Here is a 9,520-nt window from a genome sequence, read left to right as displayed (position 1 = left end):
CCCCCATCACCCATCCCTGCTTGTTTCTCTTCATTTAATCCCACAGACAGGCTCATTCCACATAATAAAGAAGATGGCTTAGGGGATTCCTAGCCTCAGGCCCATACACAAAGAGGACTTCCCTTCCATGCCTCTTTTATGAATTTCAAACAAACCTCTGATTAGTCCTGCTTGGTCACATGACCATCACTGCATACGGGATGGGGAGGAAGCTCCACCAAGGTAACAAGGAAAAAATGAAACTATTGCCCAAGAAAAGGAGTGACCTAACAGAGAATAACCGAACAGAGAATAAGAAAGTACAATAAGTAGATAAAGCAATCAATAGCTATTACCAACCTCTCAAGGGGCCATAGATGGCCTGACAGCATAAGGCACCCAAGAAGAGGGTGTGCAGAAATAAAGTGATGTAAGGAGGGATGAGCCAAAATCTTTGTAGAAGTCACAGCCCTTCTCGGTCAGATGACAGTAGCAGAAAATCTGAAAAGCTGACTCAGCTACGTTTGTGTTGCCACTCGGAGTGTTCATGGAGTAGTTAGCCAATAAAATCCTGAGCAGTCGAAGCTGGGGAGGAAATCTTTTAGTGGGAAATAAATATTGAATAGAGCCTGGAGACTCAGCCTGGAAACCACTCTTTTCCAATCCAAAAGATCCAGGGACATTTCCAGCTCTCTCCACTGCTGCTGTGAGGTCAGGGACATCTTTAGTTCAGTGGAAGGATGAGCACATATAAAGGATGCCTTTTCCCAGATGCATAGCTGCCTCCTGCAGTTTGCAGAGCAAAAGGTGTGGCAGAAGGAACAACCTAACATCTCAGCAGTTCCTCAGTCTTTGCAGTAGCTACAGCTTAGAACTAAGGTTAGTTCAGAGACTCCACTTTATCTTACTTTTGACTAATCCAGGTGGTGAGGTTTAGGCTTAACCCCAGATAATACTGAAAATTTCTAATAACAGAAAGGCAAATGATATAGGGCAGTGACAGCATAAGACACGAAAGACAGAATAAACAAATTATATAACCTGGAAGAGAACTGTCACTTAGACTAGTTGGCTGTGGTAACTTGGTTCACTGTGTCTTCTTTCAACTGCCTCAGGGATGTTTTTGAAAATCAATAAAACGATTATTTTAATCATACCATAGGGGGATAGCTTTCTTTCTTTTTACTTTTTCATAACTCTTCTCAAGACCTAAATCATCCCAAGACAAACGTGCAAGAAAATGCACTGGCTCCAAGAATCGTGTGGAAAGTCTCTAGAAACTCGTTGGTATGGAAAGGATGAATATTGAATGCAATGAAAGCAACCACTTTGGTGTAGTCCCAGGAGATTTAAATGCATAAACATAAGCCTCAATGTTTAGGAACCACAATATCGAAAGTAAATATGATCTGTAAAACAGTAACTTGAAGAAATATAAAAAGAAATAAGAAAATAAAAGCAATTACTTTTAGCAAAATGTTTCTCATTCAATGAGAAGAACAAGGAGATAAAAAATAGATTGAGTGTTTAAGAGCCCTTCATAACAATTTAAATACATTGTTCTAAATTTCTGACATTTCTGAATTTTCACCACAGTAGGTCTGTGCTTACACAATTCATGTTGAGTGTATGCCATTTGAATTAAAATACACACACACACATATTTTCAAGCCAGGTATTTTTTAAATCTCTTTTTGAGAGGACTTATTAAATATAAAACAACATTAACTATTGGGTTACTTTACTCGAGCAATGGAAACCATGCAAAATGCTTACTTGTCTGGTGCAGACTTATTTTTGAAGTCATACCCTCAACTTTGGATGCAATGAATGGCAACAGTGCAGTTCTTGTATGTAAAATTTCAAATGCAGTATAGGTGAGAGAATAAAATGAGCTTACTGCCTTTGACAGTAACATCAGAAACTGAAAAACCTAGTAACAATTTCACTTTTAAAACATAGATATGGTATATCTGATTAGATCATTGCCATGCTTTTCAGTTTGGGAGAGGAGTTAGCAGAGTAGGAATCTGAATGCAGGAAAATGAATATCCAAGGAAGCTAAGAAGATCACACTAACTTTTGGTTCTAAATATGTGCAGGTCAGATGAGGTTTTCTTCCTTCTTCTCTCCCTCCCTGCCTTCTTTCCTTTCACTTCGTAAATTCCTTGTTCCTAAAGTTCAGGCAAGCTTTTAATATTTTCATGTGAAGTACCAAAAAGTATCCCATTTTTGAAATCTAGAGAAATTAATCAATTTGAAGGAAGAATAGAATTCAATTTACTTCAAATCCATCTGGAAAATGAGCAATGTCCTACAAAGCTATATACACTGTCATTGTTTTATTAGAAAAATAAGGTGTGATAACTTAACAGCCTTTTATTAAGACGTGAGTGTATCCATTTTAAAAATATTATCCTAATATCTTCAAGAAACCATTAAGAATAAGAAATAAGGCTTGCTTGGATGGATTGTCAATAATACGAAAGTCACATTCATTTTTCACCTCTGGGATAGGTCTGTGTGACACATTAGGAGGGTATATTTTTTCTTGCCCCTTAATTGTAGAGTTGCAAGGTCAGAAGTGGTTTGTAAAGGATATAATCCTTAAGAATCAGTGCAGAAAAACACGAAGCTGAAGGGTCAGCAGGGCCAGACACTTTCTGGGATACTCCACAGTCAAATTGTTCTCCTGTGATTCCCCTAGCTCTGAAAGTCAATTTTATTAACCCAGTTTCAATCTAATTACTTCTTTAATTGTTCAGATTGACTCTTAACTTTCATTTATTTCTAAAATTACTTCTTTTTTTAAGAGTGCTTTAAAAGCTCAATGTCTTTCAAAGATCTGTATGAACACCAAAACATCTCTATTTCTATTTTGCAAATCTGGTAATAATCAGTCTTGGGAAATGGCCCCAATCTTATAACTATCGATATGGCCAGCATAAGCACAGCACAAGTGCTTGACCAGGTGCTCTATATAACCTGAAAGACCACAGGACAGCAAGTCCGCCTGTGCCTTGAAGTTATGGTCATACTTTGCAATTCAAAAGTAAACTTAGTATCTTTAGTATGTACTTCTATTGATTCGATTTTTAATTACAACTGTACGCTCATTTTAACAAGTAAAAGTATACTAAAATATGCTATAAAAGTACAGTAAAAGTGAATAATCTCTCCCTCTCCACCCCACTCCATTTTCACTCCACCGCAAACATTCCCACTCCTACTTTCACATCAACACTTTGAGTGTTAATCAAACCAACAACTCTTGAGTACCTGCAAGTGTGATTTGGTGCAGGCTGGAACTCAGGGCCGAAGGGGAGCAATTACAGGATTACAGGAGCCCCATCTCTCCTCTGTGGACTGGGTGCAACCAGACACCATGGGGGCTGTGCTCCAGAAAAAGGATCTCACCTATCTGAGACTCTTCCTTTTTACAGGGCAGGTATTGGGATGCACTTGCAAATAGAAGAAAAATGGCCTTGAGCTTGGGCACAGCAGGGTGAGAGTGAGTGCCAACTGTTCAAAGGATTCTAGGATCATTGCTAGCTAGCACCTGATAGCCTTGTGAGAAATTAAGTTGGAAGGCAGTCTCACCACCCCACTTCCAGGGGAGGAGTCGTCCCTGGACCAGCCAGCTTATTGTTAGCAACACAAAGTGAGACTCAGTGGCCAAAGAGACAAGCATTCTGCTTGTCTCTCTAGAGTAACTCATATTAAAAGCTTTCTTTATGTTTATTCATTTATGTATATCTATATTTCTATGTAGATCTAGATATATATATATACACATATCTATGTGTGTGTGTATGTATACACACATCCTTAATGTACATCTAATATCTGTATATGACACACAGAACACAAATATGAAGGGTTTGTTTTTTATATTATCCAAGCAAATAAAGAAATGGGATTGTACTAGACACATTATTCTGCAACATGTTTTTTCATTTAATGCATCATGACTTTCCCTGACTGAAGTTAAGAAAATTGAGGACCAGAGAGGGAAAACGAGTAGTCTGTAACTGGGAACCATTTAGTGACTGAGCAGAATTTAAATCTTTCTGCCTTTGTCCACTACACTACCTGGCCTTGATACTACCCTCACAGCAGCACAGACCTTGCCTGAGATGCATGTTGTAGATGCAAGACTCTTTGCTGGTGCAAGGCTTTACAACTTCTGCTTCTCTGTGGAAGTGCAATCTTATTACAGATCCTGCAGAGCTGAAGCATCTGACAAGGTGAGTCTTCCCTTTTGTTCTTATCTGACAATGGGAAGGCAAGTCTCAGAGATGGTCTCTGGGCCTGAAAGCGTCAGATACACCAGAGGCAGAGTAAATAAAGGATACAGAGAGACTGACTCTAAAAGTTCTGTCCTCTCTAATCCTTGTCACAAAGTCTATTTGTTTATATATATATCTTGTAGTGGAAGATGGAAGCTTTTTTTATGAATCTCAAGGATGACTACAATAAATTTGTCTATTTTTGGCACAATGTTATTTCTCAGCTTAGGGGAGTTTTTTTCTAGGTGTCTTTATCTTGTTTCTGTATAATTTAGACAAAAAAATTCAGGGTACAATTGTCAGGTTTTTACATTGTATTCCTCAGGATTGTTTAAGAATAGAGAATGTATAGACAATAAACACACTCCTGGTGCATGGTTTTAAATGGATAAATGATATTAACATATATACAAGCTTTTCTAAGTAAACTGTCAAACATGATATTGTAACCATTGAGAAACAACTATCAATAACAAGTCTCCCTGCTTCTTCTCTTACCTCCTCTCAATATGTTCTCAACAAAGTAGAGTGATGCTGTTAAAACAGAAGACAAAGCCACGCATTGACTCCCACCTATACTACAGTGGTGATAATACTAAATGCTCTGAAGAAAAATAAAACAGAACAGGGGACTAGAGAGTGACTGGGAGATGCCATTTCAGATAGAGGAGTCAGAGAAGGACTTTCTGAATAGATAACATTGGAATAGAGTATGAACCAAATCAGGGAATGAGATGTGAATATATTAGGGGCAGAAGGAAAGGTAAGATTCTAATACACAGCAGATAAATACCACAATCTCAATGGCTTAGTCATAGAAATGTACTTCTACATAAATGAGCACTAATTACTTTCATTTCCTAGACAATTAGCCACACCACTTTATTCTTTATGTCTGCTCACCAAAAATTTTACTAAATGAAAAATTCCTATATAACAGATACCATTGACTCTCTTCTCCCTCAGACTAAATGCCAAAGTTTTTCCATGGCCTAAAAGTTCTCCCATATTGTTCTGCCTCCATCCTGCTCATCCCCTTCCCCAATTCCATTTCTGACCCTATTTCCTACTACCCTCCCTCTCCCTCACTCAACTCAGTCACTCTGGCCTCCTCAGCATCCTTGGAATACTCTAGTTACACTCCAGCTTCAGAACATTGCACTTGCATTTTCCTTTATCCAGAATGTTCTTCCTCACACAGATTTTATGACTCACTGCCTCACCAATTTCTGGTCTTGAGTGTCATCCGGTGTGAGATGAAGAGGCAATTCTTCCCTGCCGCCAGGATAATCAAGAGTTTTGTCCGGACCTTTGAACACACACCAAGATAGTGAACCAGACGCAAAGTACAGACTATGGCGCTGAAACGGATTAATAAGGAACTTAACGATTTGGCCCGTGACCCTCCAGCACAATGTTCTGCAGGTCCAGTTGGGGATGATATGTTTCATTGGCAAGTCACAATTATGGGACCTAATGACAGCCCCTATCGAGGCGGTGTATTCTTTTTGACAATTCATTTTCCTACAGACTACCCCTTCAAACCACCTAAGGTTGCATTTACAACAAGAATTTATCATCCAAATATTAATAGTAATGGCAGCATTTGTCTCAATAGTCTAAGATCACAGTGCTCTCCTGCTTTAACTATTTCTAAAGTTCTTTTATCCATTTGTTCACTGCTATGTGATCCAAACCCAGATGAGCCCCTAGTGCCAGAGATTGCAGACAGAGATAAGTACAACAGAATATCTCAGGAATGGACTCAGAATAGATGCTACTTTAAAGTCAGAATAACCTGCATATAAACTTTAAATTACTGTTAAAAAAAACAAGTGCTCAGAAGTCCTTTCCTGGCTAACTTTCTAAAATTGCAGCTCCACCCTCCACACAAATTCTTTATCCCTCTTCCATGTCTTATTTCCCCCCAAAGGGCTTAACACTATCTCAGCACACTATCTATAGTCTTATCTAATTTTCTTGTCTCTCCATGAGGTTAAGAAGTCGGTGAGGGGGAGTTACATTTTGTTTTGTTTTGTTTTGTTTTGGGTTTCTTTGGGAGGTTTTATTGGTGGTGGTGTTTGCTGCTGTTGTTTTTCTCTCTCGTTGCTGTATCACCAGCACCTAGGACACTGCCAAGCAGCATGGTAGGTATTCAATAAATACTGGCTGAATGAATAAATGAATGATTGGGGTTTTTTTCTTACAATACTTAGCATTTCAGAGTATAGAGACTTGTAGCCACTTTTTCCAACCAAAAGCATTCTAAGTGACATAACGGTTAACCCCAGGCTTAGTCCAATGCATTTCCTATATCAGGGATTTCCAGGATCCAAGAAGGTTGGGATGTTAAGCCAGCCAAATATTCTAAGGGGACCCAAGGTAAGAATAGACAAAGCCTTTGTACTGGCTGGTGCGCAGGTAAAAGGATAGGTAACACTCATTAGAAAGAAATCACCTCTAATTCCTCAGTGGAGACTTATTGGAAGATAGACTGGCCACTGTTGTGTTGGCTTCCAACAGAGCTGGTCTTCAAGCCTCCCATGCAAGAATTTCCATGATAGGGGGTTCATATCTACTCTTTTCCATTCTTCTCCATACAGCCAGCATCCTCTCAGCTCTGCTCCCTTCACGGAACTTGCTGCCCCTTCAGTGGAAGGGTGGATAGGACCTTTTGTCTTCATTGATTCCAGGTCAGATCCTGGTGACCCCTATGGCTTTACCACAACCAGGTGTGAATTTGGCCCCATCCAGCCACTGAGAGAATCCTTTGAAAATCTTCAACCATTTGTTATCATATTGTGGCATATCTAACACCCTTTGGTTTTCAATAAAAGCTGCCTCGTGAGTTAATGCTCTATTATTTATGTCTCTGGTTGACATAGAGCCTTTAATCCAGAGTTCTCTGCAAAACTATGGGCATTATACCTTGTTGGTAATTAGATTATGCCCAAGGGACCCGTAGACTAAAGTAAATCTGTCTCAAATGTCATGTTTCAGAATCCTAAGTATAAAAATCCATAATTGGCTCCCTCTTTAAGAACAGAGAGAATGATGGCTTGTCTGTCCCAAGAAGAATATGCTAGAGGAACACAAACAAAGAATTGTTGCTGTAGGGCAATGAGATTTTTAATGACCTGGGAAAACCTCATAGTATGGAGCACTGGAGTAAAGTCTGTGAATATAAAAAAGCCAGGCTGGGAGGAGGCTAATCAATGCTCATACAAATGCTCTCAGGAAAGCACTCTGAAACTGATGTTGGCTCCTTCAGGACGCTGGGGAAGTTTGAAAATAATTACCTGTGACACTTAGCCTTTCCTTGGGACACAATTTTAAACAACTGACCTTATTTCTGAGCTGACTGGATGCCCAAATTGAATTTCTGCTCAGTTGGAACCAAATTCATTCCTAGCCATCTCTCAAGTGAGTTGGCAATACTTGCTTTAAATTCTTTGACCTACTTGTGCAGAAATAATTTGGGGTCATATTGAAGTCTTTCCCCTTTAGGCTGGGCAGTGGTGAGGGAAGCACTATGTGGCATTCAGGTCCATGTTGACCTCTCTGCCTGTGTGCCTGCTTTGTTTTCCACTTCTTTTGAAGGCCTGTTCACTTAATATAGTGAACAAGTCTACATTAAGATTCAACTCAATTTCACAAGTATTTGTTGCATAATCACCATAGGTTGGGTTCTCTTTACATGCTGGAGCGGTGGGTCTGGAGGAGAAGAAATAATACAATTTAAAGAGAGAGCATAATGGAGGAAATAATCCGGGCTTTGGAGTCAGACTCTTATTTTCTAACCCTGGCTCCCTTCAGACCAGCAGGGAGAATTTTGGCAAATTATATACGCACGATGAGCCTCTGTCCCCTCAACTGTAAAATTGGGGTCATAATCCCAAATTTGAGAAAATTCTATTTGTAAACACATTAAAAATCATACATATTTCTATAATAGCGTAAAATATAAGAGTAAAAAGGAACACATTACAATTCATGCCTAGAGATTTTCTTCCTATCATCTATCATCCAAGCTTCAGTGCTTACATAATTAGAAAATGCAGGGTGTTTTGTTCGCTCTGTGGTGAGTGTGCCTAATTTAAATTCCACTGCATTCCAGTCCAGATCACATGAGATCAACATATAAATTAAAAGCTGTTTGAATCTCTGAGATGGGATGTAACTTTTGACTTTTCTACTTGAAGGGACAATATCATTGCTACTCTACTAAATAACCAAAAAAAAAAAAATCTCTTTTTTTCCCCCATCCCTTGTGGACTGTAAAATCAAAAAGACAGAGAAAATTATACCCAAAGTCTGACGAAGGAATAGTCTGATTTATTAATAAAATTGCTCCCAGTAGTTAAAATAATGTATATATGTACATGTAATAGTAATACATATATAATAATGTATACGTATATATAAGTAATAATATATGTGTGTATGCAATAGTATAATCCTATAGCAACCGTCATCAATAGCCAATTTATTTAACCTCTAGAATATAACGTTTTCTATATGTGAGATCTTTTAAGGTCAGTGACCCTCTAAATATAAAAACAGAACATGTGAAACCCCACCTATGGTTGTTCAGAGCTCCAGGAAACAGCTGACATGCGAGTGAAACTAAGATATTTAAGGCATCAACTGTCCCTGCACAAGTGAGCATTCCTGGTTTTCTGACTTGAAGATGTAGATATTTTCAACCTTTTAATTCTAGGCTGTCTTATTCCTGTCTCCTACGGTGGGGCACACACCCTATGAATAAGGCCTGTTTCATCCAAGAAAAACAGCCTTTGACAGGCCACTTCCTTTTATCTCACCTGATGCAAACCAGTTGGCCTATCTTTGCCCAACGTCAACACATTGAAATGCGCACAAACGGTCGGTCACTTTACTCCCAAAATGTCTGTTAAAAATTCATTCTATCTTAATTCCATAATACCAGTCTCTATTTTGAAACCAGTTTCCGGCTGATAAAAAAATGCTGAGTCAAACAGCTGTATAATCAAATTCTTTCCATATCCTGTTAACATAGCTTGATGATTTTAATTAATGAACATTTTTAACTATTTATGTAGACAGTTTTTTCTCCCTTACTTATGATGCCAAGATTTCAGGTAGAAATTTACCCTTCCAGGCAGGTTTGGCAGCCCATACATTTTTTTTCCTTTCCAAGGTGAGCTTATATTGGCTATGATTTCATAGAATCATTAATACAGTGTTTCCTTTTTAAAGAAGTAGATTAATTG

At 38.6% G+C, this 9,520-nt stretch overlaps 1 pseudogene; it reads left to right on the top strand.

Moving 5' to 3' along the window:
• Positions 1–5,539: 5,539 nt before the first annotated feature.
• Positions 5,540–6,076, top strand: LOC102894052 (annotated as a pseudogene).
• Positions 6,077–9,520: the final 3,444 nt, after the last annotated feature.

Source organism: Pteropus alecto, unplaced genomic scaffold (assembly GCF_000325575.1).
Source record: "Pteropus alecto unplaced genomic scaffold, ASM32557v1 scaffold7, whole genome shotgun sequence".
Lineage (NCBI taxonomy): Eukaryota > Metazoa > Chordata > Mammalia > Chiroptera > Pteropodidae > Pteropus > Pteropus alecto.
The sequence above is the reverse complement of the archived record's forward strand: the minus strand, read 5'-3'. Positions and strand labels throughout refer to the sequence as shown.